Below are 14,889 nucleotides of genomic sequence, written 5' to 3'. Positions count from 1 at the left end.
CTGTGCTATGCAGAGCCATACAAAGCAATTTGCAGGAGCTGACAGGGGAGAGATCTGTATTGTTTACATACAGGTCTCTCCAAAGTCAGTGACATTCGCTGGGTGCCGGCGGGGAATCACCAGCTGGGACCCCGTGATTGACAGCCGAGGCTGTCAATTGGCTCGGGTAGCTTGCGCACGCGCCCCCTACCTGGAAATGCAAAATCACATATATACACATGATTTTGTGCAGCCCTGCTGCCCTGTAGCAGTATTTTTGCAATAGGGCGGCAGGAAAGTGGTTAACCAGATGTATTTGTGAGATGCCCACATTGGGGTTTATTTACTAAAGCTGGTTCACTCAGAATCTTGTGCACTTCTGCAGGGCAACCAATTAGTTTACATGTTTTATTGCAAAAGCTTAATTGAGCAAGCTGAGGTTAGAAGCTGATTGGCTACCATGCACAGGTGCACCAGATTCTGAGTGAACCAGCTTTAGTAAATCTCCCCCAAAGTGTTTAACCTCTTTCTGGCCGGCCCATGCCAATAAATGGCCGGACGGGAGCGTTGCCAATGCGGGAAGGGACATTTCTAAACGTCCCCCAGCATCCATTGCCTGTGCGCGCTCCCTGTGCGCAGCACCACAATCTGAACACAGCTTTACAGGACCACTGTGTGAGGCCCCAATTCATGTGATCAGTGATTGGCCAATCAGTGATCACATGAACAGTAGTAAACGAGATGTCATTTCCTAACATCATTGTTTACTACTTGTGAATTCTGTGAATGATCACAGAGGCCACATGCTACAAGGCTATTCACAACAGCCTTGTACCATGTGATAAGTTGTGACCAATTACAGCTCTCACAGTATTTCTCAATGGCTACAGGAATGCAGCCAGAGAGAAGGAGAAATGATTGTTTTTACAGCCTTTATAGGTGTAAAAGCAATCAGTGTGAAAAAAAAAAAAAAAATCTTCATCACCCCCCACAAGTAGTACAGTGTCACTATGGTGACACTGTACTTGTAGAGTGACAGTATGGAAAAAAAATAATAATAATATAAAAAAATAAAATAAAAATGTAAAAAAAGTTTTATAATTTTTGGTTATAAACTAATTTGTGTTATTTTTTTTAACTAAAAAGATAGATGAATACATTTTGGCCAAGATTTATAAAGAAAGATTACTGCTAGGGTAACAGTAATTTAAAAAAATTAAATACATAAATAATATAAAAAAAAATAAAAATGTAAAAAAATTTAGCAAAATTATAATAATTTTTTATAAACTGATTTGGGTTTTTTTTTTTAACAAAAAGATAGCTGAATACATTTTGACCAGGATTTATGTAGAAAGATTATTTATTTGCAAACTTTTATAAGGAAAACACTTTTTTTTTTCAAGGAGTTGTCATTTTTCATTTATATAGCAAAAAAATAAAAATCTCAGTGGTGAATAAATACCACCTAAATAAAGTTTTATCTGTCTAAAAAAAAAGCAAAAAATTTCATTTGGGTACAGTGTTGCATGACTGCGCAATTGTCATTCAAAGTGTGACAGCTCTGAAAGCTGAAAATTGGCCTGGACTGTAAGGGGGTGAAAGTGTTCAGACTGGAAGGGGGTGAAAGTGTCCGGGCTTGAAGTGCTTAAAAGGTTACACTGCACTTTTTTTAGTACAATGATTGAGGAAACGTTTGAAAATGGCAGCTCCTGCTAAGTGCCAAGTGTCCTGTATCAATAAAAAAGTTCCAGCATGTCTTGGCAGTCACTCACTTGCACAGCATTCTGGGACTACTACTTTGCTGAATAGCTGGCCAGGCCCCATACACGGTCAAGCGCCTGCACTCTTATAAACTGAAACGGTTTTCTTTTTTTATTCAAGAACTGAGGAACAGAAATGCTAATGCTGGACTCCAGGGGAAATAGAACGCTCCTGCATATTTGAGAAAATGTGAGGCCCATTCAGTGAAATCTAATAAACATAATAATCACAGGCTGCTGACACTAAAGAAAAAGGACCTCATTCGACTTTTCTTCTATGCAGCGATTTACTGCTCCCCAATGATTGGAAAATTGGATCAGAGCTGTAAATTATCCATACCTCTAGCAGGCAATGAAAGTTCAGGGATCCATATTTGTGAAGCAATGTGCTTAAATCAGCAGAAATGATACATTTCACAGTGTAAAATTGGAACTATCAGGGGCTTTACAGCGTGACTGAGGTAAACAACAGCTTACTTGCAATTTGGTGTTGCCCTTTTTCTCAGCATTTGTTTGGTATGGTAAATAATATTTCAAGACAAATTGAATTGCTGTGTTCTCTGCTGGGCAGTCGCATGCAAGCTTTATTGATGTTGAGAAAATGAAACCGCTTAATGTGATTTCTGAGTAGATTTCGGACAACTATATTAAGATTTGTTTGCTGATGTGTTTATTTATTGTAGTAAAAAATTAATGCTGATGATTATATGAAGTAGAACCCCTTACTTACTTTTTTCAGTGGGGTCATAAAAATTTATTAAAATTGCAGAAATGAATAAAAAGGCAAACAAGCAGAAAATAACTAGGGCTGAACTTCACACTGTGTAGAAACTCAAATAGCGGGATGTACATCAGGGATTAGATCACACTTTATGTTACAGTGTATGGCAATGGAAACATGAAATTTTAGGCAAAGCATACCCATTTATAATTAAAATGCAATTTGAGGCATCAAATGCAACCAAAATTAACAAAAAGTTCAATTTGCTTGAAAAAGGAATGTCACTTCCCCTACTGTGGCTGCACCCAGATATTGCAGAGTTTCCCTTTAAACTTTAATATTTCTAGCAGCCACTACTTGCAAAAGCAAGGTCACCATCGCACTTTCCCCCTTCTTTATTTCTTGTGAAGTAATGTGTTCCAGCTTGTAGCTGGTATTCTTATCTGTAGCTGGTACTCAAGGCCATATACTGCACAGTTTAGAAAGTCTTTTGAATGTACAGAAAGTGAAAGAAGAAAAATATGCATTGTGACATAATTGTTAATATGTATACTCTGTGACATGTTTTTCAAGCCACTTAGCTTTACAGACACTGTCTGGCTAAGTTCCAGCTGGTAAATAAAAGGCTTGTTTTCCTCACATTTGTGTCCGGAGTTTACCAACCCAAAGTTGCCGCTACACTATCCTCATACCTGTATAGCTGGCCTGTGAACAAAAAGTATACAGTCGCCTGATGATTTGGTGGGGTTCCCTAGAAATCTACTGCTTCACCGCAGCACAGCCGATCTTGCGCCACCATCTTCTGGCATCACCAGGGGGTGTGCGATGTTTTGTGTAACAGCACCAAGATGATGCACATGTGCATCGTCATGAGGGGGCAGCTGCAAAAACCACAAATAGACAATGACACAATGCGCAATGCATGATGGGGAGGATGAAGTTTAAATGGACTTTGTCACTTAAAGTGTTACTAAACCCAGGTCCCCAGGCTTGGGACTGCTCAGTCCAAAATGCCTGGGCTTATGTTTTGCCCCAGTACAGGCCTAAATACAAGCAGTGTACTTAAAGTGTTACTAAACCCACAACAGTAAAGTCAATCTGTATATGCAGTAAAGCATGCTTGTTATACTCGCTGTGGAACCTAAGGGGTTAATCCTCTGCATTGTGTAAAAACGCTGTTTGATCTTGACTTCTCTGCCCCTCCTCTTGTTCAAATGTTAACAGTGATAAGACAGACTGAACCCGTAGCCCTTCTGCACATGCTCAGTTTGGTGTGTATTACTAGAGGCGGTTTTTTTTTTTTTTCTTGGGAGAGTGCATGTAATCAGCACTGTCCAGACAGAAGGTCAGGGGTTTTGCATTCTCCTAGAGCAGAAAGAAAACTCCTCCTACAAGCTTTAACCAGTTTATATTTACTAAAATAATTGCATGTCCATGTAATGTGTACTGTGGGAGATCAGATATAGTGAATTCAGGGTCCTGGGTTTAGTAACACTTTAAAGAAGAACTCCATTTATCAAAATAATAATAGCCCATTACATGATAAAAAGCAGCTTTTGCTTAAAGTAATTCTAAAGCCTAAACATTTTTTTGGCCATAATGCCTTCCCTGCATTAAGGTAAAACATTTTTAGGTATCAGTATTGCCCCTCACCCTCCTTACCTGAATCCTCACTGGATCCAGCTCTGTGCCCAACTGCAGCTGCTCTGTCTTCTGTCTCCCCGATCTCACAGACTTTGCTGAGTCAGCAGGACCCACTGCTGTCAGTCAAATCCTATGACAAGAGAGTGGGGAGTGGGGCCGAGCCACGGTGTCTGTGTCTATGGATCGAGCACACAGGTGTGCTGATAGGAAGAGGCTTCCTATGGTGGCAGACCAAGAAGAGAAGGAGCCAGCTTTGCAAGTGTGCAAAAATAATTTGCAATCACTTTAAATACCTACCTTCAATCTGGAATGGCCCTCTACAGTACTTCTTTTCCATCACTAGCCATTTTCAGTCTGCTAGACTGAATGATTGCCAGCATTATTCAGCATCTTTCTTCTGAACCCAGGCTGTCATGGATCTGCAACCAGCCTACGACTGGACAGTGAAGAAGTAGCATAGTGCTAAACTCATATCTCTGTCACTCTGATTTCTCCTCCTATCAGCATCAAAGGCGTATTTACCACAAGGCAAATGAGGCATCTGCCTAGGGCAGCATTTTTTAGGGGGGCAGCACTGCCCCCTGGAAGAAAGGATATATGCAGTATGGGGACCAGGTGGAATCTGAGAGAGGTTGCGGGCTGCTTGATGGTGTATGCAGAGCCCAACTGTCATTCCTGGGGATGTCCAGAGCTGTAAATAAAGGCCTTTCTCTCTGTCGCTGGGGGGGTGGGTGTTAGAGAAAGGCTCTCTAAGGTGGGAGGGATGTTGGGGCAGGGGTATTGTTGGTCATTGTCAGGCTCTTTCCGTGGGGGGGTCTGGTGTTGGTTGGTGTCAGGCTCTCTACACCGGGGAGGAGGGGTGTCCGATTTATGTATTGATCAATCGATGATAGCAGTAGTTCTATCATCGATTGATCGTGCCTGAAACCGGGACATGCGCAGTTGCTTCAGGGGGACATATCTACATGGAAGACACATCTTGCCGATACATCTGTGTCACCCCGCAGGATTGTCCGCATGCAACCTATATAGGGTGACACTGGACCCGCTCCAAGAAAAGGTAAGTTGTAAAGAAAGCCGACGATCCCCGCAGGATGGATCGGATTCATCCTGCAGGGATCGTCGACTTGCTTTACAACTTACCTTTTTGTGGACCGGGATCGGTGTCACCCTGTGCAGTCAGTGTAACCTGGTGCGGACCGCACCCCCCAGCACCTGCCTCAGGACGCCACTGCCACTGATCAGCATACCTTTTTGTTCAGCATATGCCTTCATTGGCTCCTTGTGCTGCTTCTCTCTTCTCCCACTCTTCTGTACAGTGCACTGAAACCAAGTTCAGTTAAAGTGTTACTAAACCCAGGACCCTGCATTCACTATATCTGGTCTCCCACAGTACACACAACATGGAAATGCAATTATTTTAGTAAATATAAACTGCTAAATTCCTTCTCTCATCAGCAGTATAGAGCAGTCTTGTGACTTCTATCAGTGTCCAGCAGCGCACTGGTTAAAGCTTGTAGGGGAGTTTTCTTCTGCTTCAAGAGGATGCAGAACCCCTGACCTTTCTCTGGACAGTGCTGACTGGCCCTATGCTGATCACATGCACCCGCCCAAGGCAAAAAAAAAAACCTCTTTAGCGATACACATCAAATTGAGCATGTGCAGAGTGATTCCACACGATATGCCTTATCAGGAGTTAGGAAGGGGATACTGGAAAAAGGGGAGGGTCAGAGAAGACAGGATCAAACAGCGTTTTTACACAATGCAGAGGAATAACCACTTAGGTTCCACAGTGAGTATAACAAGCATGCTTTACGGCATATACAGACTGATTGTACTGTTGTGCGTTTACTAATACTTTAAGTACACTGCTTGTAATCAGGCCCAGACTGGGACAAAAAATAGGCCTAAGCATTTTGGATTGAGTAGCCCCAAGCCCGGGGACCCTTTCCCCGGAGCCCAGTGGCAAAACGCCAGGGTCCAGTCGCAAGAGCAACCTTTGCGACTCTAGTAGTTCCGCCACTAGTGTCAGTAGGTTATTTTTATTAGATTTTTTACAATTTTACATTTTAGTATTTTTTTATAGGAGAGAAAGAAAGAAAGAAGGAAGGAAGGAAGGAAGGAAGGAAGGAACCAGAGAAGGAAGGAGGGAAAGAAGGAAATAGCAAAAGAAGAAAAGAGCCAAAGGAGGAAGGAGCCCAGTGGCAGAACGCCAGGGCTGGTCGCAAAAGTAACCTTTGCAACCCTGGTAGTTCTGCCACTAGTATCAGTAGGTTTTTATTTTTTTTTATTTATTACAATTTTATATTTTTTTTTTTTACATTTTTTTTATAGGAGAGAAAGAAAAAGTAAGAGAGAAAGAAGGGGGAAAAAAAGGAGGGAAAGGAAGAACGCGGGAAAGGAGGAAGGATAGGAGGAAGGAAAGGAGAAAGGAAAGGGGAAAGGAAGAAAAGAAAGGAAGCAGGGAAAGAAGGAAGCAGGGAAAAAAGGAAGGAAAGAAGGAGTGAAAGAAGGATGGAGGGAAAGAAGGAAGGAGGGAAAGAAGGAAAGAGGGAAAGAAGGAGGGAAAGAAGAAAAGAGGGAAAGATCGAAGCAGGGGAGGAGGGAAAGAAGGAGGGAAATAAAGGAGGGAAAGAAGGAAAGAAAGGAGGGAAAGAAGGAGGTAGAGAAAGAAAGAAGGAGGGAAAGAAGGATGGAAAGAAAGAAAGAGGGAGGGAAAGATGAAAGGAAGGAAAGAAGGGAGGAAAAGAAGGAAAGAAAGGAGGGAAAGAAGGAAGTAGGGAAAGAAGAAGGAGGTAAAGAGGGAAGGAAGAAAAGAGGGAAGCAGGGAAGGAGGGAAAGAAGGAGGGAGGGAAAGATGAAAGGAGGGAGGGAAAGATGAAAGGAGGGAGGGAAAGAAGGAAAGAAAGGAGGGAAAGAAAGAAAGAAAGAAAGGAGGGAAAGAAGGAAAGGAAGGAGGGAAAGAAGGAAAAGAAGGAGGGAAAGAAGGAAAGGAAGGAGGGAAAGAAGGAAAGGAAGGAGGGAAAGAAAGAAAGAAAGAGAAAGAAAAGAAAGAGGAGAGAAGACACAAGGCTGCTGGGGAGTGTGGGCAGGGCAGACACAGGAGGAGAGGGCGGAATGAGGAGGGGCTCTCTTCTCCCCCGTCTGGTGGGTGGGGAACTGTCAGCACTGGGGACAGAATATGCTGACAGATTCCCCGCAGCAGCTGCAGGGGGGAACCTGGCGGCAGCGCTGCAGGAGATGGGGGTGGTGGGAAGCCATGGGGGGAGAGCATACAGGAGATGGATAGGAGGGGCTGCCAGGTGGCACATAGAGAAACCAAGAAATGCACAGTCCATTTCTTCTAGGTGCTGCCCGACCGCCCCTCCTATCTAGACAGCCAATACCCGGTGAGCCCTATGGCCAGTCCAGGCCTGCTTGTATTAAAGAAATACATTTAGTAATGTACTAAGGTACAGAGAACTGCATTTGCGTGTCTTATATGTCCCTACATTTTGATCCGTAAGGACCTAAACATACTTGCAGCAGCCTGCAAATCCCAGGATGTTCTGATTGGGGAAAAGTTCCAGTACTTCCTGATAGTGTGAAACCTTGTCTACTGCATCCTGCCTCCTATACATTCTTACTAGCCAGTTAGACAGTCCATTATATGGCAAAGAAAGCCCAATAGCTTCAGGTGAGAAGTAAAATTCACACACACAGTTGAATGAGTGACTATCTATATGGCTCAATCTGAGGTTTTAGTCAGACAGTATGTCTGGAAGAAAACAGATTCTGCTTTGCCTACTTTAAAACACCATAGTGCTCTGGGAATCCTTTAATACAAGTGCACCTTGCAATAAATGACAGTGTATATGTATGGTACAAAATAGATATACAGTATCTGTGTCCATTTACAAACCCCTACCTGAAGTCCAATCTGGTCAGTTAAAAAAAAAGGATTGGAGGGCAGTCGGGTGTAAATGGACAGCGAAGTCTGCTTACTCCCGGCCGACCATAGAGCAGAGTGAGCTTTGTCCATGTCCACTCTGCATAAACTGAGCAGACACGGACCTGTCATCTGCCCACTCTGATTTGATCAGCAGGGGATCTGTCCTTGCTGATCAAATCAGAGTCTGCCCCATGTGAAAGGGGCCTTACAGTGCTAAAGGTAATTTTTTAAAAAAATTATAATTATTCCTGATAATAAACATGTCATACTCACCTGCTCCATGCAGTGGTTTTGCAAAGGCTGGACCTGAACCTCCTCTTCTGGGGTACCCAGACAACGATTTTCTCCTTTGTGTGTCGCCATAGCAAGCCACTTCCAAGCTGTGTGTGTCTATGGAACTGCACTCCCTAAACACACACAGAGTGGCTTAGCCCAGCCCCCTCTTTCTCCTCACAACATTTGATTGACAGCAGCAGGAGCCATTGGCTCCTGCTGTTGTCCAAGCTACTGTGTGAAGAGGAAGACAGGAGAGAAGATATGCAGCGGTGCACAGTGTTGGATCAATTTAGGACTTAGGTAAGTATATAGGGAAGTGGGAGGAGGACAGAAAGCTCCAAAATGTTTTTTTTTACTTTAAAGCAGAACTACACTACATCTGAGCACCACAAACCAAAAACGCTGTGTAATGCATTTTTAGTATTCAAAGCAAACTCCCACATACATCCATATCTCCATGCTTTATATTGCTGAAAAATCATTTTGAAAACACCCCCTAGCATTTTCGGGTGTGGCCATCTTGAGTAAGGGCAGATGATTTACTTCCTGGAATCCATCTGCCCTTAGCTTAAGCATGCATGCAGGAGAGTGTGGTTAGCTGAGAAAGCCCCTCCTCCTCTCCTCCACACCTGAAGACTCCTGGGATGTATGACATCATTTGCCATGGCAAGAAATCAGGATGTAACTGAAATGTAAAAAAAAAGTTTAAAATAAATAAATAAATATAATATACTTATCTGTATGGTTTACTAATGCTAGCAGCACAAGGATTAAAAATAGCCAATGTTAATTGGGGGAGTGCAGTTCCACTTTAATGCAGGGAATGCATTGAGGTAAAAAGCATTTTGGTGTTAGAACCACTTTAAGGTTACATTTTCAATTTAAATTGGTATTCACATTTTAAAAAAATCGATAATTGTATTTTACTGACCAACAAGGTGCCCGACCCCTGCCCTTCTCACCAACTTGTGACAAAGGACTGACCAATCTCACACTATTCTTTCGCTTCCTTAAAGCAGAGCTCCACCCAAAAGGGGAAGTTCCACTTTAAGGACTGCTCCCCCGCTCCCCATTAAGGATTGGCACCGTTGGGGGAGCCAGGGGGGAGCGGGTACCCGAATTTGACAGGTACCCGCTCCCACTTCCAGTCCGATCGCCTAGGTGATCGGAAGTGGAAGGTGTCCTCTCTATCTCCCTGTGACACGTGACAGGTCCCAGAAGAATACAGGACCATTCATGAAGTGCAGAGCTACTCGAGCATGCGCAGTGGGTACCCGGCTGTGAAGCCGCAAGCTATCACAGTTGGGTGCCCACACTGAAGATGCCGGCCTCCTGGAATACAGGATGGCTGGTGAAACTGGCTGCGGGGGACACAGCACGGGACCAAGGGACTGGTAAGTGGCTGTTTTTTAAAAGTCAGCAGCTACAGTTTTTGTAGCTGCTGACCTTTATTTTTTGACAGGTGAGTGGAACTCTGCTTTAACAATGCCACCTTTAGCTGAACCCTGCACAAAGATTTTTCCAGCTCGTGGGACCACAATCTAGGTGTCAGCAGCCTGAGAGCGATTGTCATTGGGTTAAGGTGATTAAACAATTAACCCTTTACACTGCCACCAGCACCTTTTTATTGAGAAGGAGGAAACTCACAATCCTAGTAACAACAACTATGATTTTAGAATAAACGTCTGTAACACGCACAGTCACTACAGACAGGTATGTTCAGAGATTTATACTACAGGAGCACTCTTTAAGAGACAGGGATTCTTTAGTTTGCATTAAAAGCCTTAGAGACAATTTCAACACTTTTCAAAATATGGTTTAATAATGAAAAAGGTCAAAATGATGCAAATAAGTCACTTGAACGCTTGCTAGCATGCAAAACTTTTCTTTTACTTTCTTCCCTGCTCTGCTTCCCCTCTTTCTCTACACCATTTCTCTCTTCTCCTGAGCTCTCTCCACCTCCTTCCTCTACTCCCTCCTCTCCACACACCCCCATCCCCTCTCTCTCCTTCCCCTTCCCCTTTTTTTCTCTTTCTCCCTCCCCTCCTCCCCTCCCCCCACCGCTCTTCCCCTGGACATTGTGTCCTCTCAAGTTATTGGTTTGGGTCCTCCAGGCCTGTCACTTGCGTCTATACTCTGGCCCTGTTGGTCAGGTTGGCCAGTTTGCAATTTATTCTCTGAAAGCATAAACTTTGACACTGTACCGCTGTCTTTGCTATCCATATTCCCTTTGAAGGAACCCAGTTCTTCTCTATTTCTGCACACTGTTTGCATTGCCCTATAGTAATAAAAATGATTGTCCTGGAAAATGGTGCAAATAAAATATTTACAGAATAAGGGTGTTACACAGAAAAAAAGAGACAATAAAGTAACAGAGAAATGAAAAGGAGTTGAAAAGGGAGAATACTTGCAAATCCTGATTTCAGCAGAGTCCAGTGAATAAGCAAAAATGGTACAGTGGCTCTCACAAGTCCTATTAGGTGTTCCTTGGTTTGATGTTACAATGAGAGCTAACAAAATGGATAGAAGTGGTGGCCAGGCGGCACATAGAGGAACTGGACCGGGCATTTCTCACCTGCCGCCACTGAATGCGCTTCTCCTCTTCTCCCTCCTTTAGGCATTCAGTGGCGGTAGGTGAGAAATGCCCACTCCGGTTCCTCTATGTGCAGCCCGGCTGCCCAACCTGTCCATCTCTTGCTGCCATGGGCTCCTGTATGCTCCGCCTGCGGCCGGCCCCCACCTTATCCCCCACAGCACTACCGTCGGGTTCTGTCAGGATAGACTGTCCCCAGTGCTGACAGTTCCCCCACCACCACAGATGGGAGAAGAGAGAGAAAAAGCTGGTTCTCCCTGTCCCTCACTCTCTCCCCTTTCCTCTCTCTCTCTCTCTCCTTCCTTCCTTTCTTCCTTCCTCTCTCTTCCTCTCTTTCCTTCCTTCCTCTCTCTCTTTCCTTCACTCCTTCCTCTCTCTCTTTCCTTCCTTCCTTCCTCTCTCGTTCCTTCCTTTCTTGCTCTCTCTCTCTCTTTCCTTCCTTTCTCCTTTCTCTTTCCTTCCTTTCTTCCTCTCTCTCTTTCCTTCCTTTCTTCCTCTCTCTCTTTCCTTCCTTTCCCCTCTCTCTTTCCTTCCTTCATTCCTCTCTCTCTTTCCTTCCTTTCTCCACTCTCTTTCCTTCCTTTCTTTATCTCTCTCTTTCCTTCCTTTCTTCCTCTCTCTCTCTTTCCTTCCTTTCTTCCTCTCTCTGTCTTTCCTTCCTTCCTCTTTCCTTCCTTTCTTCCTTCCATCCTTTTCTTCCTGACTCTCTTTCTTTCCTTCCTCTCTCTTTCTTCCTTCCTCTTTCCTTCCTTTCTCTCCTCCCTCCCTTCCTCTCCCTCTCACCAACAGGACAAAAAAAGGTAAAATATATATATATATTTGTATATAATAAAAATAAAAACCTACTGACATTAGTGTGGAACTACCAGGGTCACAAAGGTTGCTCTTGCGACTGGGCCCTGGCTTTCCACCACCGGACTCCGAGGAAAGGATCCCCGGGATTTGAGCTGGTCAATCCAAAATGCCCAGGCCTATTTTTTGTCCCAGTCCAGGCCTGTCTTAGACTGACCACACAGTGCATAGAAACAAAGCTATGATTAGTTCAGAATACTGACCTTCTCAGCCTGAACACTAACACTGCTTTGTTGGTGATTACAGGACAAGGAAGGATTACAGGATTAATGACAAGGAAGATTTAAGTACATATGCAAACTCTATGAAAAATGATATGTTGCTGGATTTAAATTTTTTGGGTGATTTTTTTATACAGCATGTAAGTTTTAAATTGTACTTGTCATGACTTAAGTACATAAGCCTCATTTTAAGAATGCTAGCTGCCTGGCTGTATCTGCTTCAATATGTCTGAATCATTGATATAAAACAACCATGCAGCAAACAGAATGATAGAGACAATTCTAATTTGCTTGTCTGCTCAGAAAGTATTTAAGAAAAAGCATCAGCCTGAGTGCCAGGCAACAGGCATTTTCAGAACGAAGGACCCCCTACATATTTATCTCATAACAGGTTTTTGTTAAAGCTTAACTCTAGGTTCATCCCCCAACCCATATGGTATGCTATTTTTTTTACTTACTTATCTGAAGTCTTCAGGCCAACTGCCTGATGATGTGCTGCGTTCCTTGTCCTTCTTATTTCTGTAGTACTCCAGATGCAGAGGGACCATGACACCCTGCTTTCAAAAGTATTGTCCTCAATACTCAAGGTTGAGTCCAGAAGACAAAGAATTTGTTGTAGTTGAAGTATGACTGAAGATAGCTATAGATTGGACGTGGGTATTGAAGTATTTTTCTATCAATAACTGGCTGGGGCATCATATGAAGAAAGAAAATAGCCTGTAATTGGTCTTCAATCTTTCTCCTCTTGAAACTGCATTATCAGCCTGGCCAGCAGCCTGGCTTTAAACATATGTTGAGCAGTTTGGTCTTGCAACTCAGGGCACTTTTTCAAATCTGATTGCTTTTTTATTTTACTCTATGATGTATTTACTGTATGTACACTCATAGTCATGGTATTCTAATGGAATATTTAATTAAAATCTGTTTTAAGTCTGGTGGACCTGCCCCTTTGCCACCAAATTCTGGCCTAAAGTTTTTCAGCTTATGCAGCGAAGGAAATAAGTATTTGATCCCCTGCTGATTTTGAATGTTTGCCCACTCACAAAGAAATGATCAGTCTAAAAATCGAATGGTAGGTGTATTGTAACACTGAGAGACAAATAGCAACAAAAAATTCTAAGGAAATACATGTCTAACAAATTATGCACTGATTTGCATGTTCATGAGGGAAATAAGTATTTGATCCCCTTCACAAAACATGACTTAGTACTTGGTGGCAAATCCCTTCTTGGCAATCACAGAGGTCAAACGTTTCCTGTAGTTGGCCATCAGGTTTGCACACATCTCAGGGGGGATTTTGGCCCACTCCTCTTGGCAGATCCTCTCCAAGTCATTAAAGTTTGGTGGCTGATGTTTGGCAACTCGAACTATATGAGATCATATTCATAAATGGTCGATGCGTTTCACGAGAAACCCACTTCATCAGGACTTTGGATCTTACTATACAGTAACTAATGTTCACATGTGCGACAGTGTGCTTAGCAATCCTGCCTGTCGGGCCCACGGGCAGAAATATAGACAGAAGGAACCTCACAACTTGCAATGGACTCTGAAATGTTCTGTAATATCCAAATTATTCCAAAATTCACCCAACTTGGGGCATCCCTGGGTAATTAGTTAGAGGTATTGGCTCCATGCATAAAATAAGCTGTTGGAAATGGAAGTTAGCCAGCTATTGCTCAGATGGGCCAAACATTAGCTTTACAGGTGAGTCTATAATCTGGCTGCTATATCATCAACCCACACAGAGCACATGGTCAAAATGCGTTTTTGGTGTTTTTTTTTTTTTTACTGCACCAAACATACACCAAAAAATGCAGCTTGCGGGACTTGGAATGGAGCAGCGTGAAGAGCTTCATAGGATTTAATGGTCATGCATTTTTCTTCCTCTTTCTGTAACACAAAAAAGCAAGAAAAACCGACCAGTGTGAAAGTAGCCTTAATCAATATTTAAATAGTGATGTACAAGCAGTGATGTTTTTGTTCTACTACCAATCCATTGTAATTATGAGGAAAACCACATGGTGGTGCCCTCCTACACTTGATAATCAATAGGTACACCCATCATAAAGAGAAAAAAAAAAGTCCAACCGTACATACAGAACGAGGAGAAAAGCTGAGAACTACACCCATCATGCGAAAAACATGAAATTTTACTTTGTCATCTGTACAGAAAAAACAAAAACAGATAATTCTATCTAAAATGAATCACTAAAGAAGTAGTGTTACGTCCATTTGTAAATGTTGGCATTTACTTTTATAGTGGAACTTCATTCTCTCAAACAGCATTGACTATTTTTATTCCATATGCTGCTAGCATTAGTAAATAGATAGGAAATATATACTTGTTTTAAACTTTACAGCATTGCATGACCACGCAATTGCCAGATAAAGTAGCGCAGTGCAGAAATTGCAAAAAAATGCCCTGGTCATGAAGGGGAGCTCAAGTGGTTAATATGAGTCGACTAGAAATAATTGAAATACAATCTGGAAATTAATATATGATTTTACTTTTTTTTTTTTTGGTGCACCAGTCCTGGAGGCACTGCAACACCAGGTCGATTTGTGGAGTGGACAGAGCAAGTCCCTCCCCCATCTCCCTGCTCCAAAAATCCATCCAATATATGGTCTCCATATAGGGTACGCACCAGATACCAAACTGATAAGAGTAGATACACTATATTGCCAAAAATATTTGGACACCCTTCCAAATCATTGGATTCAGGTGTTCCAATCACCTCCATGGCCACAGGTGTATAAAATCAAGCACCTAGGCATGCAGATTGCTTCTACAAACATGTGTGAAAGAATGGGTCGCTCTCAGGAGCTCAGTGAATTCAAGGGTGGTACCGTGATAGGTTGTCACCTGTGCAATAAGTCCATCCATGAAGTCTCATTGCTACTAGATA

At 42.9% G+C, this 14,889-nt stretch overlaps 1 pseudogene; it reads right to left on the bottom strand.

Moving 5' to 3' along the window:
- Nucleotides 1-14,500: 14,500 nt before the first annotated feature.
- On the bottom strand, nucleotides 14,501-14,675 carry LOC149445245 (U2 spliceosomal RNA; annotated as a pseudogene).
- Nucleotides 14,676-14,889: the final 214 nt, after the last annotated feature.

The sequence above is a fragment of the Staurois parvus genome, unplaced genomic scaffold (genome assembly GCF_062004578.1).
Source record: "Staurois parvus isolate SC_StPar_1 unplaced genomic scaffold, SC_StPar_1.0 ptg000734l, whole genome shotgun sequence".
Lineage (NCBI taxonomy): Eukaryota > Metazoa > Chordata > Amphibia > Anura > Ranidae > Staurois > Staurois parvus.
This window is presented reverse-complemented; position numbering and strand designations above follow the sequence as displayed.